This window comes from Salvia miltiorrhiza, chromosome 8 (assembly GCF_028751815.1).
Source record: "Salvia miltiorrhiza cultivar Shanhuang (shh) chromosome 8, IMPLAD_Smil_shh, whole genome shotgun sequence".
Taxonomy (NCBI): domain Eukaryota; kingdom Viridiplantae; phylum Streptophyta; class Magnoliopsida; order Lamiales; family Lamiaceae; genus Salvia; species Salvia miltiorrhiza.
In genome coordinates this window covers 47,938,829-47,958,835 of record NC_080394.1, presented here as the reverse complement: position 1 = coordinate 47,958,835, position 20,007 = coordinate 47,938,829, and positions in this window count along the sequence as shown.

The following is a 20,007-nucleotide window of genomic DNA, read 5'->3' as shown; positions in this document are numbered from 1 at the left end:
TTAAAAATAATTAATTTCTAAATTTCTAAATTTTTTAAACATCGAATCAAGCGTCAAAATTTTTGTAGTAGCACAGCCGTTCTTGAATATATAAACGAATTTTTGAATTTCACAACAGAAGAACATATTACTCGATCAACAATTGGAGTAAGACAAGTATGTATGTATATATATATATATATATATATATATATATATATATATATATATATATATATGGGAAGGCTAAAATAAGAACGCTTCTTAAGATATAAATTAGGAACCATTTTCAGCCCTTAGATCATCAAGATCTACGGTTGATTCATCACCTTGTTGGATAAATTCATGGTCCTGAGTTCGAATCCCAAAGGTAGCAAAAAATTATTTTTCGCAATTCATGCCTTTATACAGTTTATTCATGCGTGTTATACATAAAATTCATGCATTTTTGTTGGTTCGTAATTATTAAAATAAGGGTGGTTTATTGAATAACCGCCCCCTATATATGTATATACATGTATGTATATACAAGATTATATATATATATATATATATATATATATATATAAATGGTGTATACTTTTAAACTTTTTTTTTTCGTGGATAAATTTATTAATTACATATAGATAGTCATCTTCCAAATATATTCACCAAATAACTAATCAAATATAGTAAAAATATTCTATGATTGAGAGTGAATAAATTATAATTGGCACTTAACAATTATACTTAAAATCGTCTAAAAAATACAATTATGCTTAAAATTAATAAACTCAAAATCTTCATAATTATTCATAATTTCTTTGGAGATTACAATAGGCTCAATCTCACACAAATTTTTTCTCATATTAAAAAAAGTTTTACTTATATAAAATATTCAAATGTTATTAAGTATGTGATATACATATATATATATACATATACATATACATATACACACCCACATGATGATGCTTTAGTTTTCTCTGCAGATGTGGCGAATTGCACTGTGCACCGCATATTTGTAGATTCAGGCAGCGCTGTGAATATAATTTACAAATACTATTTGACAGCCATGGCCCTAGACGCCACCCTGAAGCCGCCAGGCAACCCATTGTATGGCTTTACGGGAGAATCTATTCTACCGCTAGGATCTTTGGAGCTGCCGATGACGTGGGGAAGAGAAGGGGCTTCGCGAACTCGTATCCTTAAATTTTTGGTGGTGGACTTTCCGAAACCAAGTTATAATATCATCATTGGGCGGCCAGCGCTGAATGCCTTTCATGCCGTGATCTCCATGTACCATCTGAAGATGAAGTTCCCGCTTGAAAATGGTCGGATTGGGGAAGTGGTCGGGAATCAGATTACATCAAAAGAGTGCTTTGTCAAAAGCTTAACGGCCCAGGCTGGGTCTAAAAGAATGCAAAGTTTGCAAGGAGGGCCAGCGGAGAAGATTGCCAGAGCTGGAGGTAGCTTGGGGAACACAACCGAACAAGCTGAGATAGAGGAAATCGGGAGGTCCCCCGAAAAGCAACCAATGATTTCGACTGACGACAGATGTATGTTAGTGGAGTTATTCCCGGGAAAGATAGGTTTCACCACTCGGGTGGGAACTGAGATGTCTCCAGCACTGGATAAGAAAGTGATAGAATACTTACGTCGCAACGCCGACGTGTTTGCTTTCACCACAACGGATCTACAAGGGATTGACCGAACCCTAGCGGAGCATCGCTTGAACGTCGACCCAGCAAATGAGCCGGTTATTTAAAAAATGAGGCATTTTAGGCCAGAAAAGGATGCAGCAATCAGGGAACTTAAATACAGTGCAATACCCTGTTTGGCTGTCAAATGCAGTGATGGTTGAGAAGAAAGAAAAATAGTGGAGAATGTGTGTGGACTACAGAGACTTAAATACCGCTTGCCCAAAGGATTATTACCCTTTGCCCCGTATCGATCAGTTAGTCGACTCAACTGCCAGGTGCGAGTTGTTACCCATGATGGACGCTTTTCAGGGCTATCACCAAATCAGCATGCACCCATAAGACATAGCAAACACGGCCTTCGGGGTGTGTTGCGGGGTTTTCGGATTTGCTAGAATGCCATTTGGGCTTAAGAACGCCAGAGCTACGTATTAACGCATGATGGATACAATTTTCCAAAATTAAATCGGGCGAATCATGTCAGTATATGTTGATGATATGATGGTGCAAAGAAGGACTGCCACTTCACACCCGTCAGACCTGGAAGAGGTGTTCAGGGTTATCCGACAGCACAGACTGATGCTGAATCCGAATAAATGTACGTTTGGGGTCAGAAAGGAAAAATTCTTGGGCTATCGGGTGACCCCGCAGGGCATCGAGGTAAACAAGGATAAAGTACAGGCTATCATGAACATGACACCGCCCAGGAACATCAAAGAGGTGCAGACGTTAAATGGGAGACTCACGGCACTTGGGTGATTTATCTCTCGATTGGCCGATCGGAGCTTACCTTTTTTCAAAATCCTACGGAAGGGAACAAAATTTGAATGGACTAAAAATTGTCAACAAGCGTTTGATCAGTTGAAAAAAATATCTAGCGGAGCTTCCAATGCTTACCAAGCCGAGAGATGGAGAAATTTTATATCTATACATAGCAGTGGGGACGGAATCCTTGGGATCGGTCTTTATCAGGGAAGAACGGGGGCAACAAATGCTAATTTATTTTGTCTGTAAGATGTTATAGGGGGCAGAACTGAATTACTCCGAGATTGAACGGGCATCGTTGATCGTATTGGTCACGACTCGAAGATTAAGACCATACTTTTTGGCGCACAAGGTCATCGTGTGTATGTCACTGCCATTCAAGCAAACTTTGGGGCGACCGGATTTGTCGTGAAGAATGGTGAAGTGGGCAATCGAGCTGAGCGAGTATTACGTGGACTTCGAACCACGAACCGCAATCAAAGCACAAGCTTTAGCAGATTTCATACAAGAGACTACCAGAGCTGAAAAGTAGAAGCCCTGGAGGGCATTTGTCGATGGGTCTGTCACTAAGGAGGGCTGCGGTGTGGGCATTTATATTCACTCCCCCACGGACGATGATTTACAGTTTGCTTTTAAGTATGAGCAGCGTTTGTCTAATAACGAAGCCGAGTATGAAGCTGTGGTCAAAGCTCTGAAGATCTTGTCAGAGCTGGGAGCTGAATCTGTGCATCTGAAATCTGATTCACAACTAGTAGTGCAACAATTATTGGGTGAATACGACATCAGGAAAAGCCGAATGACAACATACCTTGTCAGGGCTAGGGAATTGATGTCTAAATTCCACGACTGCCTCATTGAACAAATACCGCAGGAACAAAATAACAGAGCTAACCTACTGGCACGGATGGCTAGCGCGGTCGAACATAGTTGGAAAGATTCTGTAACCTTGCTTTTTGAGCCTAGTGCAAAGGGCAAACATGGTGTCTTAAGCGTTGACATAAAGGAGGATTGACGAACACCCATTATCCACTTCTTACGAACAGGGGAACGGCTTGACCCAGTTATTTCTCAGCGCTGCCTTTATGGCAGATATTGTATTATCAACGATCAATTGTATAAAAGGTCCTTCACTCATCCATTATTGAAATGTTTGTCTCTCGAGGAAGCCCAATTCGCTGTCAGGGAAATTCATCAGGGTTGCTGCGGGAACCACGCTGGGTATAAAGATTTGATGAGAAAAATAGTCAGGGTTGGGTTTTATTAGCCTACAATGGTGGAGGACGCAAAACAATTTGTCAAGAAATGTGAGGTTTGTCAAAAATACGCCCCGCGCATCAATGTCCCGGGGGAAACCATGGGAACAATGTATGCCACTTACCCTTTTGATAAGTGGGGAATCGATATTGTGGGGAAGCTTTCTACAGAGGAAAGTGCTTCCCCATAGTGACAGTTGATTACTTCTCTAAGTGGGTAAAGGCGGAAGCAGTGACAAAGATCGATGAATGTACCATTGAGAGGTTCTTGTGGCGCAACATTTGCTGCAGATATGGGTCACCTAGAGTGTTCGTCTCTGATAATGGGACACAGTTCATAGGGAAATGGATTGAGGAATTTTGTCATAGGATGGATATTGTACAGCGCTTCGTATTTGTAGCCCATCCACAGGCTAATGGTCAAGTAGAACTTACCAATCGCACAATATGTGAAGGGCTGAAAAAACGACTGGAAAAGAGTAAGGGCAGATGGGCGGAAGAGCTGGACGGGATCCTGTGGGCTCATCGTACCAGTCCAAAGACAGCTACAAGGGAGGCACCATTTAAGCTAGTGTATGGTTTCAACGTTGTAATACCAGCAGAGGTACGCCTGGCATCACATAGGGTCTTGCATTATGACCCCATACAAAATGACGAGCTTCAGCATTTGAATCTGAATTTTATAGAGCTGAGTAGAGACGCGGCCATTCTCAGGGCTGCAAAGTATAAGAGTATCATCAAGGCAGGGTTCGACAAGAAAGTGGCAGTCAGGGAATTTAACAAGGGAGACCTGGTATTAAAACGGACAGACGCTCTACATCCAGCTAAGAAGTTTGATCTTAATTGGGAAGACCCTTTTGTGGTAACAGAGGTACTAGGCGGTGGAGCATATCATCTATCGGACAGCGAAGGGAGGCCTCTCACTCGGCCTTGGAACATCAATACTTTAAAGAAATTCTATGCTTGAAAGGCTCACAACTTGAATATATCATTGTAAACCAAATACTATTTTTCCCCATAGGGGTTTTAATGAGGTTTGGGACCAAGTTTCTTTAATAAAATGAGATTTTTGATTTTAGGGTAATTACCCATGTGTGACAGCATTTCTCATTTATACTGCATTACTTATCTTTAACTAATCAAGAACTGCAGAGCTGAAAAACAATCGTGCTTGACTTCTAAAGTACGCGTACGACACTGGGGGGGAGGGAGAGGAGTAGGGGTGTATACCCCATATATGCCCACTACACTGTGATACATATCCTATTTGTTAGGGATAAAAAATTTAAAATCTTAGAATGCCGCTTAAGTTCGAGCTCCCAGAGTTGGTTTAGCGTGGACAGATGCCTACACCGGATCCCAATGCTGGTGGTAGCGCGAGCACCTAGGACCTAGAAGTCGCCTAAGCGCGAGATCTCGGAGCTGCCTTAGCGCGAGCATTAAGTGGGAAAAAATTTTAGAATGTCGCCTAAGTTCGAGCTCCTAGAGCTGGCTTAGCGTGGCCAGCTGCCTACACCAGATCCCAATGCTGGTGGTAGCGCAAACATTTAGGACCTAGAAGTCACCTAAGCGCGAGCTCCCAGAGCTGGCTTAGCACGGGCATTAAGTGGGTTAAAAGTTTTTCAAGTGTTGCCTAAGTTCGAGCTCCCAGAGCTGGCTTAGCGCGGGCAGCTGCCTACACCGGATCCCAAAGCTGGTAGTAGCGCGAGCGCATAGAACCTAGAAGTCGCCTAAGCGCGAGTTCTCAGAGCTGCCTTAACGCTAGCATTAAGTCGGTTAAAATTTTTTCAAGTGCTGCCTAAGTTCAAGCTCCCAGAGTTGGCTTAGCGCGGGCAGCTGCCTACACCGGATCCTAATGCTGGTAGTAGCACGAGCGCATAGAACCTAGAAGTCGCCCAAGCGCGGGCTCGCAGAGTTGCCTTAGCGCGGGCATAAAAAGGGTTAAAATGGTAATGTTGCCTAAGTCTGAGCTCTCATAGCTGGTTTAACGCGGGTGTCAAGAGGGTCAGAATTTTAAATATCGCATAAATCTAAGCTCTCAAAGCTGGTCTAGCATGAGCACTCGTTCAAAATGGAAAAATGATAAAAACAGAGAGAGGTGAAATTAACCCATCACCAGCAACATGTTTATCGAAGTAACAAATCAAGAACAACAACAGGGCTAAGTGATTTATATTAAATGACAAGTTTTATACACATACGAAAGCAAAAGCCATTTACAAACACAAGTATATTCAACTCTATTTAAGGAGAATGAACTTCAGGTTGTGAGAGAGCCGGAGCGAGAGCAGGGACAGAGCCGGTGTCGCAGCCCGCCCTAACTAGGGATAGTTAGGCCGAGTGATCCACGACTAGGGATGGGGTTAAAGAAGAAGGGGAAGAAAGGGGCGTCATTTATAACCGTAAAACTTACTCATTTTAATAAAACTCGTCGTTATTACTCATTAATGCTCAATTGAAAACATTACTCAAGGAAGACATAAAACTTAATTAATATCAATAATCAAGTTAATACATCAACAAAACATCCTCTTAAACTTAAAGTACGACATACAGTACTAAAAGTATTCTGCAGCGGAAAAGTAGCTAGACATATGTATGAAGACATATTCTAGTCAGGTTACATATTTATTAACAACCCTGTGACTCCGCTCAATGCAGCACCATCATCACACCGGCTCAACCTGCACATTTTTGAAAAAGATATGCAGGGCTGAGTACAAAAGTACTCAGTGAACACATGCCAAACATCTCATGCATATAACATCATACATATTGTCATTGCCATTTCATATGCAAAACATAAGGGATTTATCTAAAAGGCCTTATGTTCGCTAAACTCATTTTCATTTCTCAAAGTTGTCTGCGCAGACTTTCTCATCAAGTAAGTATTGAAGGAATATTAAACTGAATTAACGTTCCGCTTTGCCCGATGATCGTTTCTTGGATTATTATCAATTTATCATACAACGATTAATCCTAACATGCTCCTATGAATTTAACAGCTGCACGTTGGAGTTCAGAAATACCTGAAGAATTCAGAAGAATTCGTCAATCTGTCGCTGAACAGGTCAGCCAACTTCAACGCTCCGTTTGACCCCTCAAACGACCTCCAATCGTATTTTGTGCCGAAATACGACTTCTTCATCTTCGAAAGAGCTTTCCGTGGCCGCCTGATTCGTCTAAATTGGAGTTTTGTGGAGGAAGTTATGGCCATTTTACGGAGACTGCCAGAACTTGGTTTCCTGCGAAAATCTGACTCCAGCTCTGATCTTCTCGACTGTATCCCGCTCAATTCCCAACGTTGGATGGACAACGAGCTATGGAAATTCCCAAGACAGAATGACCACTCACGATTTCCTGCGCCCCGCTCTGCTCTCAAAAACCCTAATTTTTATCAGTGTATTTTCCTGAGAGCTGACAGCTGTATTTAATAATACAGAAAAGAGGAGGAGGCGCCACTTTACATGTGAGGGCCGAAAATTCTGTCTTCTTGGGCTAGGAGACATTGGGCCAGCCCAGGGACCAGATACAAGGAATAAAGATGGGCCTCAAATAAATTAATTTATCCATGGTCAGCCCAGACCATAATTAATTTATAAATATCAGTTCATTCCACTAGAGAACCGATACTGACTTACCCCTTTATTGCCGGTGATGAGTCGGGGCTTGTATTTAGACTTATTAAATCTCCGTATTTAAAATATCCGACATCCATTAATTAATTAGAGCTCTGACAGCTTAAATTAATTAATCTCTTAATAATTCCTTAAGCAGTACCACTCAAACTTTATTATTACGCCTGAACTTAATCAACCTGCAGGGTTTAGCGTAATAAACCTTATTGAGCTCCTTAAGGGGATGTCATTATCCTATACCGGATACGGGTACTAATACAGATAATCAAATATCATATATTAACCGCTATCACCCAAGATACAGAGTACTCGAGTTAGTATATAACCTTCACCCATAGTAAGTCAAAGTGATATACGAGTTAACATATATATCTGAATACTTATTAGTATTAAGATTTATAAGTCACCGAGATCTTGATTCTTCACTTAAGTCAGATAGAAGAATACATCTCAAACTGTGGTCCTATCAATACGTAATGACGTACCAGTATAGACAAGTAGCCAAGACAAACTACTTCCATCTATACTGCAGCCTAAACCAATAACTTGTCCTAGAGTTATTTCGGCTGTGATAATATTATATCTCTTAAGGTTATTCCAATTATATGGTCTTCTGTGATCTACAACACACCATATAATCTACTTATATAGAGATAAAGAACATACATATGCAATCATGAACACAATCAGATAGGAGATTAGATAGTGAACTTAGGAAACATTGTATACAAGCATAAAACGTTCTTGCTTTCAGTATACAAATCCAACAATCTCCCACTTGTACTAAAGCAAACTTTTAGTATACAATGCGTCTATTTACCAATCACCTAACACTTCTCCCACTTATACTTAAAGTTTCCTAAGTGGGTGGCATCAATCTGGCATCAATCGCATTCCCATCTTTCAATGACCATTTGCGATAAGCCTTTTGTGAAAAGATCAGTAGGTTTCTCCAATATGTGAGAATTTATTCTTTGAGCACATAACCTCGATTTACGAATAATCGTATAACTTGGAACTTACTCTCCATGTGTTTGACCCCTTGTGGTTCTTGGATTCCTTAGAGTTCGCAACTGCACTTGAGGTATCACGAAGGTGATGCTCTCACGCAAACTAGGAATTACCCTTAGATCCTGGAGGTAGTGGTCAAACCAAAAGGTTTTACCTCCCAAGAAAAACACATAGCTCGAGGTAATTATTCTTTGTTCCGGTCAGCCTGGAAATCCGAAATCATATAATCCAAAAAGGAACTAAACTGTCTAACTGGTAAACTATCCTTATTCTCTAGTCAGGGACTTGAAAATATAATTTACCACAGTTCAGTGTCCTTAACTAGGACTATACAGATATCTTACAACCATGCTAACTGCATAGCAAATATAAGATCTCGTACATGGCAATCTATACATGAAGCTATCTACTGCGGAAACGTAGAATACTGCCTTCATTTCCTCAACCTTAATAGGCATCTTAAGACATAGTCTTTAGATCAAGGAACGCCATATCTAAAAGGTAGCAATCCTTTCTTGGCGGTATTCATACTAAAACGAGTATTCTCAGTATCAGTGTAAGACACTCGAGATAAGCCCAACATCTTTTTCTAGTGATCCTTTATAACCTTGATCACAAAGATGTATACTATACCTCCTTAGTCTTTCATCTGAAACTGTTCGGATAACCATTACTTTATGTCTTGACAATAGCTCCATATTGTCGTCAATTAGGAGGATATTATCTACATAAAATGCAAGATAAACCACATCACTGATGACACGAGAGCGATTGACACGAGATGCTTCTCTCCCTCCCTCACGTAACCTTCAGGTTGTTGCACATGGATGTCCTTACCTTTTCCAAGGTAATGTATATGACATCCATTTGCCAGGCCTCGATGGTTTAAGTGAGCTGCTATGGGTAAAATGCTCCGAATGTTCTGAGCATGGCACTGGCGAAAATATCATCATAACCTATACCCTTACACTGGGCATAACCTTTCGCCACCAGTCTAGCTTCGGAAGCTACGACCTTGCTCATTCGGGCCTGTCATTATCTTGTATACTCACTTTCAACCTAAGGCTTTACTGCCTCCTGGTAGCAAGATTTTTCTAGTATACACCCATATTCTTAATGGATTGCTCCATTGAGGCGTGCCAGAAATCTACATTCTCGTCTTCCACTAATTCCAAGTAGATATCTGGGTCGATTCTCTTATATTCACTACCAGAGACTGAATCCAAAGATTCTCCCAAGAATATAAATCGATCGGGTTGTCCCACAACCCTCCCACTACAATGGATCTGTGGTGGCACATGTGTGTCAACAGTGCGTGCAGTGTCTTGTGGTACAAAACTCTTGCACACTTGGCTTGGGTGATGGAATCGCCTGTCTAATGTCTTCAATTTCTTGAAGCACACTATCTGACTTAGATTAGTGATTATTCCCATAGCCCACTTCTAAGAATCGTGTGTCATTGCTAATAACCACCTTCTGATTCTTTAGGACTAATTGCAAAGATGCATAACTCATCATCGAACATATTTTTCCAAGAGTGACCTATTTCTTCTCTCCACCACACCATTTTATGTAGGGATTACACGGTGTAGTAAACTGGGTTGGAATCCCAAACACTGACAATGAATCAGAAAAGATCATTTCTAACACATTATTGGCCCTTTATCCCCTTTGCCATGAATGACCCAGTCTCCATCTTTTCCTCTATACAGGATTCGCATGTTCCAAAAGGTACAACCTGGATAGAATCCAATGTACTATTTAGACACGAACCTTTGGATCCTGTTAAGATAGATGTGACCTAATCTAGGGTATCAATGTATGAGTAAGATCCTCATGAGAGATTAGCCTTAACTTTTCTCTTTCTTTTGTTCGATGATGTAAATGCAATATAAAGGTATTTTGTAGACAAGTTATAGTATGAAGAGAGATGTTCAAAATACCAGAATAGACAACTTTGTCATTTCTTATGATAGAAACACCACTATCAAAAATGACATAAGATCCATCTATTCAAAATTTTGGAACATGATAAGGAACTCTCAAAAACTAAACTATGTCTTTAGGACTTAAAGACAAGTCTCCAATTGCAACAACTGCGACTCTAGTCACATTGCCTACAGAGACAATCATCTCATCACTTCTCAGCTTCCTTGTCAGCTTATAAAAAGCCATGCAAGGTGTAACAATCGTTATCAGTTTCTCTCGTTATCCACTACTCACAACTGAGTAGAAAATGAGCTGATATGTCTCAGTTACTATAGCAAGTGAAGTACCTTAACCCTTTGCCTTGAGTATTGAAAGAAAAAATCTTCAATACTCAATCTTATCACACCACTACTCCCACTATTTCCCTTGTCTTTCTTTCCCCTTGGACCCTTATTCTTCCCGTCATTCGACGAAGAAGATGGCTCTCCTTTGGCAATAACAAGTGCTTGCACATCTTTTTCCCACAACTTCCTTAGCCGTAACTAGAGCATTCAACAACTCAAAAAGAGTATTTTCTTTCTTGCTCATAACAGCGTTGAGGCGGAAGTTCTTAATTAAAAGACTTGAAAAAAAGTTCAGGATAATATCGACTTTTGCCTCACCGTCGATACTCCCACTGAGCAAGTCAAGTCCGTCAAAAATTTACATGACATGCTCGTGCACTGAGCTGTGCTCACTCATAAAAATAACAAGATTACTCTCATCAAATTTAAATGAGCAACTCAGTCCGACTCTCCGAACACTTTCTTGAGATTTAGCATGATGCTAATAGCATCGTCCATGCCCTGATGTTGGAGCTACAAGGTTTGTGACATTATACTCATAATAAAGCATATAGCCACATTATTCGTCACATGCCACCTTTTATGCAGTTCCTTTTTCCCATCAGTTGTCTCATTGTTCGAACAAATAGAACGTCGAGTAGTAAGCAACACAAAAATTGTGTTAGTTTGTGATAAAGATAAAAATCCAAAAACTGCGTTTCCATTTTATATATGTGGACCGGTTAAAAGACTTTGTGCAAGAATAAAGAAAACAGGAGACATAGACATATCTGAAAGTAACGAACATAAAGCACATAATTCGTAACAATAATATTGTAACCTTTTGATAAAACAATATTAATGAAACCTCCAACCGCTCAAAGAATCCCATGTGCAAGCCACGCTGTGTGGACGTTTACACACGAACTCCTCAACCAGACTATTCACCTAGTCATTTAATTTCCATCCATGTCAACTTAACCTTTTGACAAAGGAAATTAATAGTTGGCACCTTAACTAGACCACATCATTATCAAGAAGGGACTCCGATGGGGAGTTGTACATTGTACTTAAAATGATATCTAAGCAATGACCACATTTTAACCTTGAAAATTAAATTCTCGAAATTAACATACTCACGCGGACCATGTCGCTTTCAATTTAACTTTCTTGGTTATCTTATTTAATTCCATTCTCCAAAGTACTTGTGAAAACTATACAAGTAAGCCACGATGGGTGGACGTTTACTGCATAACTCCCACTACTTTAATGGTTTAAATATTTTTTATAGAAACCTCTTCTGACAAACTTATGAAAAACAAATGTGAAGTAAGCCACGAAGGGTGGACGTTTACTCACATTGCTAATCACTTTGTCTAGAGACCGCATGTGGAGGTCTATATAATTTTAAGAATAAAAATTATTAAACAATAAACACAATCTAACTTCGAAATTAAATTCTCAAAATTGACATACTCACTAGGACCATGCCGCATTCAATTTAATTTCTTAGTTATCTTATTTAATTCCATCCTCTAAAGTACTCGTGAAAAATTATACGAGTAAGCCACGATGGGTGGACGTTTACTGCATAACTCTCACTACTTAAATAGATTTAAATATTTTTAATAGAAATCTCAACTTGACAAACTTGTGAAAACAAACATGAAGTAAGCCACGATCGGTGGACGTTTACTCACATTGCTAATCACTTTGTCTTGAGATCGATTGTGGAAATTTAAATAATTTTCAATCATCTATAAAATTATCAATACAACTTAGTCTTTTTTTTTTTCAAAAGGTTTGATCATGCTCAACACATAATCCTAAACATGCTCTTCTAGAACGCAACATGTAAAACATGCTCGCAGAATTCTAAAACATGCTTAAGAAAACGATAAACCTACTATCATGCTTGTCTAAGCGCAGTTAATAAAGCATATTAACAAGCAAAGACGAACAAAAGCAAGTTAAGAGCATAAGGGATTAACACCACGGCATGCAATGAACAAAATAAAAGAATAAAGTTCTTCGTGACCCATTCGTGGAACCCCATATTTCTAATCTATTACAAAGAACAGAAAAGAAAAAGCTCAAAAACGTAAACTCGGCCTGAAACGCTTCAAACAGGCCCGTCTTTGAAAACTAGGGTTTGGGCCCCCTAGGGTTTGACAAAACGCAGCTGCCACCTCCCACAGCAGCCGCCCCGGCGCTCGGCAGCAGCAGCCCGGCGCGCAGCAGCCTCCCGGCGCGCAGCCCCGGCGTGCAGCAGCAGCAGCCCGGCGCACTGCCCGGCGTGCAGCAGCAGCCTCCGGCGTGCAGCAGCAGCAGCAGCCCAGCGCACTACCCGGCGTGCAGCAGCAGCAGCCCGGCGCACTGCCCGGCGTGCAGCAGCAGCCTCCCGGCGTGCAGCAGCAGCAGCAGCCCAGCGCACTGCCCGGCGTGCAGCAGCAGCAGCCCGGAGCACTGCCCGGCGTGAAGCAGCAGCCTCCCGGCGCGAGCAGCAGCCTGCCCGGCGCACCAGCAGCCTCCCGGCGCGAGCAGCAGCCAGCCCGGCGCACAGCCTGGCGTGCATCCTCAGCTCCTGGTCCCGGCAACCTCGGCAGATCCAGCACGAGAACAGCAGCAACGGCAGCAGCGGCCGCGCGACTCCAGCCGGGCACGCAGCAGCGCAAAGCACGCACGCGCAGCCCATGGCGCGCCCAGCCCCTGCTCGCTAGCCATGCTCCTCGGCCCTACCTTTGCCCGACCAGTCTCGCCCCTCGGCACCTCGCTGCCCTCTTTACTCTCCAACTCCGTTCTTCGATGTTGATTCGTCGTCGTCATCGTTCCGTTTTCCAACAATTACAGATTACAAAGGAAAACAAATACAATTTGAAACCCTAATCTAACCACGGATTTATCTCGTGGTGAAAAACGATTACAACGTCAAACGACGTATCCCACGAATCAACAAACCACGAAGAACAACAGCAGTAAAAACAACGCACATTATTAATCGTACATAAATTAATAATAGAGCCAAGAAAATAATCCTGGGCTCTGATACCAATTGAAGGAATATTAAACTGAATTAACGTTCCGCTTTGCCCGATGATCGTTTCTTGGATTATTATCAATTTATCATACAACGATTAATCCTAACATGCTCCTATGAATTTAACAGCTGCACGTTGGAGTTCAGAAATACCTGAAGAATTCAGAAGAATTCGTCAATCTGTCGCTGAACAGGTCAGCCAACTTCAACGCTCCGTTTTACCCCTCAAACGACCTCCAATCGTATTTTGTGCAGAAATATGACTTCTTCGTCTTCGAAAGAGCTTTCCGTGGCCGCCTTATTCGTCTAAATCGGAGTTCTGTGGAGGAAGTTATGGCCATTTTACGGAGACTGCCAGAACTTGGTTTCCTGCGAAAATCTGACTCCAGCTCTGATCTTCTCGACTGTATCCCGCTCAATTCCCAACGTTGGATGGACAACGAGCTATGGAAATTCCCAAGACAGAATGACCACTCACGATTTCCTGCGCCCCGCTCTGCTCTCAAAAACCCTAATTTTTATCAGTGTATTTTCCTGAGAGCTGACAGCTGTATTTAATAATACAGAAAAGAGGAGGAGGCGCCACTTTACATGTGAGGACCGAAAATTCTGTCTTCTTGGGCTAGGAGACATTGGGCCAGCCCAGGGACCAGATACAAGGAATAAAGATGGGCCTCAAATAAATTAATTTATCCATGGTCAGCCCAGACCATAATTAATTTATAAATATCAGTTCATTCCACTAGAGAACCGATACTGACTTACCCCTTTATTGCCGGTGATGAGTCGGGGCTTGTATTTAGACTTATTAAATCTCCATATTTAAAATATCCGACATCCATTAATTAATTAGAGCTCTGACAGCTTAAATTAATTAATCTCTTAATAATTCCTTAAGCAGTACCACTCAAACTTTATTATTACGCCTGAACTTAATCAACCTGCAGGGTTTAGCGTAATAAACCTTATTGAGCTCCTTAAGGGGATGTCATTATCCTATACCGGATACGGGTACTAATACAGATAATCAAATATCATATATTAACCGCTATCACCCAAGATACAGAGTACTCGAGTTAGTATATAACCTTCACCCATAGTAAGTCAAAGTGATATACGAGTTAACATATATATCTGAATACTTATTAGTATTAAGATTTATAAGTCAGCGAGATCTTGATTCTTCACTTAAGTCAGATAGAAGAATACATCTCAAACTGTGGTCCTATCAATACGTAATGACGTACCAGTATAGACAAGTAGCCAAGACAAACTACTTCCATCTATACTGCAGCCTAAACCAATAACTTGTCCTAGAGTTATTTCGGCTGTGATCATATTATATCTCTTAAGGTTATTCCAATTATATGGTCTCTAGTGATCTACAACACACCATATAATCTACTTATATAGAGATAAAGAACATACATATGCAATCATGAACACAATCAGATAGGAGATTAGATAGTGAACTTAGGAAACATTGTATACAAGCATAAAACGTTCTTGCTTTCAGTATACAAATCCAACAAGTATCATATTTGTTAACTTATGTACTGAGAGGGAGGCCTCCCTCTGCAACACTGTGATCGGCCAACCTGAAAGATGACTCACGACCATCGTGTACACTAATTCTACCTCGCGTAGAACCGATATCATTTCTCATACAGATAGATAACATACTAAAACATCAAATATTTTGGCAATGCAATAACTTCAAATATATTTTCAATTCAAGCTTTGAAAGGAAAATAAAACATCAATATATATGCATTTAACATCCATATTAATCATACATCATACATCATACGTCATACATCATACATCATACATCATACATCATACATCATACGTCATACATCATACATCATACATCAAACGCATAAACATCTTGATTTTAGCGTAGAAAAGCCCACCTCGTTGCGCCTCTGCAAAAAGGGTAACGCCACTCTCTCTCTCTCGTCGTCACTTCCCAACCGGACCTTCATCGCTATGAAGAATCGATGAGAAGAAGGGTCATTAAAAAGATAACTTACTAACTTAAACTCACATAGGGAAATAAACTTAACACTTTAAAACCCAAGTCTTGCCAGCACTGACTTGGCAATCAGAGCTGACAACACGGCATGGCTGGACATTCCAATCCAGCACTGACTACTTGTCATCGCCGGATTCTCATTCCAGCGCTGACTACTCGTCATAGCTGGACTCTCATTCCAGCGCTGACTACTCGACATAACCAGGGCTGACAACTCGACAGAGCTGCACTCAACAGCCAGAGCTGAACTCAACAGCCAGAGCTGACTCAACAGCCAGAGCTGACTCGCCAGAGCTGAAGTCAACAGCCAGAGCTGACTCGCCAGAGCTGAAGTCAACAGCCAGAGCTAACTCGCCAGAGCTGACTTTGGCAGCCAGAGCTGACTTCCAGAGCTAACTCGCCAGAGCTGACTTTGGCAGCCAGAGCTGACTTTCCAGAGCTAACTCGCCAGAGCTGACTTTCCAGAGCTAACTAGCCAGAGCTGACTTATTAAGTTCAAACTCACTCATGCTCTGCAAAACTCATGCAACATCCTACACATTTCCTACCATTACTCCAAACATCAAACTAACTCTAACATGCTCAACCTCTATCTTAGAACTCAACAACACACCAAAACCCTTAACATTTATCATCTTCAACCTCACGAAAATTGGCTGCCAAGAACTTCAAACTTTGGCAGCCAAGAACTCGACAACACATTAACCTAGCTCAAGAAAAGCTCAAAACTCACGACACATATTCAGCCATGCTCGACCAAACCTACAACTTATCATGCTTGGAAAAATACAATTTAAACATATAATCATCCTAGCATGCTCCTAAACACATATATCAAGTCACAACGAATAAATAAAAATCGAAGGACGAGCTATGACGACGAACATAGCTGGCTGCCCTCCTGGGTTACATAGCTATGGTTCGAACCATCCTTAACTCCTTCATTAAACATGCTTGACATCTACCCAAGAACAACATACTAAAATTTCACGACGATCCGACGTCGTTTAAAAAATAAAGTCGAGAATCGACGTTTTTCGACGTCGACGAAAATCGAAAAGAAAACCATCAAAACGTAGGTAGAGATCTTACCTACTTAGATACGTGATCGAAAAGATGATCGGCACTCGTCTTGGTGCTCAAATCGGAGCTCAAAAGCTTGAACTCCAAGCTAAAATGGTGTTGTGTGCGTGAGTGTGTGTGTTGTGCGTGAGTGATGAGAGAGAAAGGTGGCTGCTACAGCCACCTTTATATAAGGTAAGCCTTGGGCGGTTTGGGGGGAGGGGTGGTTTTGGTAGGGTAGGCCTAGATATTTAGTCGTTAAATATCTCGTTTCGTCTCGTCTCGTCTCGTTTTAACGACTAACTACACGTACTCTTCGTTACTCGCTCTCTCGTCTCTCACTCACTTTCATCACACTCGTAATTCTATATAAATATAGAAAACGTAAGTTCGTTCTCGAAATTCGGATAAACGAGCTTGGTTCATTTATCGAGAAATCCCGATTTACTATTCACTCGTCGTCCAAAAATAAAAACTTTCGTCGTTGGACTCGTATCGAAAAACTAAGAATATTTCTCGACGACGTGCACGTAAGATTTTGAAAGTCGACAAAAAGACGAAATAGCAGTATTTTACTATTTATCGTCAAAAAGTCAAAAATTTCAAAAATGTCTTAACGGACTCAGATCTCACTCCCGAGTTCATCATTCTCATTCAAATAATTATCTCAAATTATTCGAATACTCAAACTCCATTACGGATATAAAATCTCACATCATTCTCACATCATTAAAAGAACATCTCAACATCACTTCATCAAAAATAACAAGAAACTTCATATAACACTTCACATCATTACACAAAGTAATTTCTAACAAGGGATCTAAACCCTAATTACTCAAACTTAACAATTAAACACGTCATCAAAAGCCCGGGTATTACAGCCGGAGGTGTCAAAGCTGGGGATGGAGGAAGAAGGACCTTCAGTGAAAATGGGCAGAGTCCTCGTCGCATCGATATCAGGAAAGGGGTCTGGGGTTAGATTTGTATACTAAAAGTAAGAACTTTTATGCTTGTATACAATGATTCATGAGTTCACTATCTAATCTCCTATCTGATTGTGTTCATGATTGCATATGTATGTCTTTTGTCTCTATATAAGTAGATTATATGGTGTGTTGTAGATCACAGAAGACCATATAATTGGAATAACCTTAAGAGATATAAACTGATCACAGCCGAGATGACTCTAGGACGAGTCGTTGGTTTAGGCTGCAGTATAGATGGAAGGAGTTTGTCTTGACTACTTGTCTATACTGGTACGTCGTAACGTATTGATAGGATTACACTAAGATGTATTCTTCTATCTGACATATGTGAAAGATCAAGATCTCGGTGACTTAATAAGATCTTAATACTAATAAGGTTTCAAATATATATGTTGATTCGTGTATCACTTTGATTTACTATGGGTGAGAGTTATATATTAACTTGAGTACTCTGTATCTTGGGTGATAGTGGTTAATATATGATATTTGGTTATCTGTATTAGTACTCGTATCCGGTATAGGATAATGACATCCCTTTAAGGAGCTTAAAAGGTTTATTGCGTTAATCTCTGTAGGTTGATTAAGTTCAGACGCAATAATAAGGGTTAAGTGGTACTACTTAAGGATTACAAAGAGATTAATTAATATAAGCTGTCAAAGCTTTAATTAATTAATGGATGTCGGATATTTTAAATACGGAGGTCTAATAAGTCTAAATACAAGCCCGACTCATCATCGGTAATAAAGGGGTAAGTCAATATTGATTCTCTAGCGGAATGAATTAATATTTATGAATTAATTGTGATCTGGGTTGATCATAAGAATTAATTCATTTGAGGCCCATCTTTATTCCTTGCATCTGATCCCTGGACTGGCCCAAAGTCTCCTGAGCCCAGTGATGCGTCTTCGATTTTTGGGCCATTTGGCCCTATTTTTTCTCTTTATTTGTGTCAGTACAGGTCTGTCCAGGGGGGAAACAAAGTTGTGGAGGAAGGAAGGTCTGTGGAGCGGAAACGGAGAAAATGTGGTCAGAATGGGCATTACCGAGCCCAGATTGCTATGTCATGTTTACCAGCATGGAGCTTCGGCCAACAAGTACCTCCCCAGTCTAACTTGGGGCATGGGAACCTGAAGCAACCCACCTGGTATGAATTACACCGAAGAAAGCAATCCGTCTGATCGCTACCATGAGAAGCAATCAGCCAGAACCAAGAAAGGAAAGTAAATCTCAGAGATTTTGAAGAAGCAAGCGGAAGCAAGAGGAAGGAACTGGAAAGATCTGAAGAATGGGAAAGGTTGACTAAGCTTGCAGCTGGAAGCCATCTTCAATCGGATCAATCAAAGATTGAGCTAAAAAAGGAAAGAAGATCCCGGCGAAGATTTGAGACTGGCGCAGTGGGTCAGCGAGTTGGTCTGGGACGGGGAGCGCACAAGATCGAGGGTCAGCCAACAACAGCTCTCGGCCAGGGGAGAAGTCGGGACCAATCAAGGGGAGTGAGGCATCTGTTCAGCAACCATATCGGCCGAAGTTCACACGCTTATCGGTACAGGAGCTTGCAGATCTGAAGGCCAAGGGCTTGTGCTTCCGTTGCCGTAAGCCATATTCACCCAGACATGAGTGCTTAATGAGGTCACTCCGAGTGATGATTGTCGAAGAGGGGGAGCAGCCAGAGCTGAGGAATTATGAGTACTATCAACCGACAGGACTAGAAGAAGAGTGGGAGGAACTTGTGGACTATGAGGAAGGCGACTTACCCTTGTGTTCGATGGCAGGTATCACCACAGCCCGGACTATATGTCTGTATGGGAAGATTGGGGGAAGGAAAATCACTATACTCATTGATTGTGGGGCCAGCCATAATTACATATCAGAGAAGTTGGTACGGGAGCTAGAGTTGCCGGTGGATAAGAGAAGGACATTTGGCGTGGAACTCGGCAATGGGTGGAGGCAAGAATCGGAGGGGAGGTGTACGGATGTAGAGGTGGAGTTTGCAGAGTGCCGAATCAAGATCGACTGTTTCGCTTTCACACTGGGAAACATCGACTTGATCCTCGGCATGACGTGGTTGGGAACTCTGGGGGTAGTGCAGATGGATTTCGGGCAGATGTCAATGGAGTTTGAGTTGGAAGGGCGGCGAGTCACGCTGCGAGGAGATCCACGACTGTGCCGAGGACCCATTGGGGTGAAGTCGCTATCTCGTACAACCGAGGCGCAGATGTGGGCTGTAGTGAGCGAGGAAGCAGCAGCCCGATTATCCGAACCAGTTCCACAGGTGCTCGATGAGTTGCTGCAGCAGTTCGCGG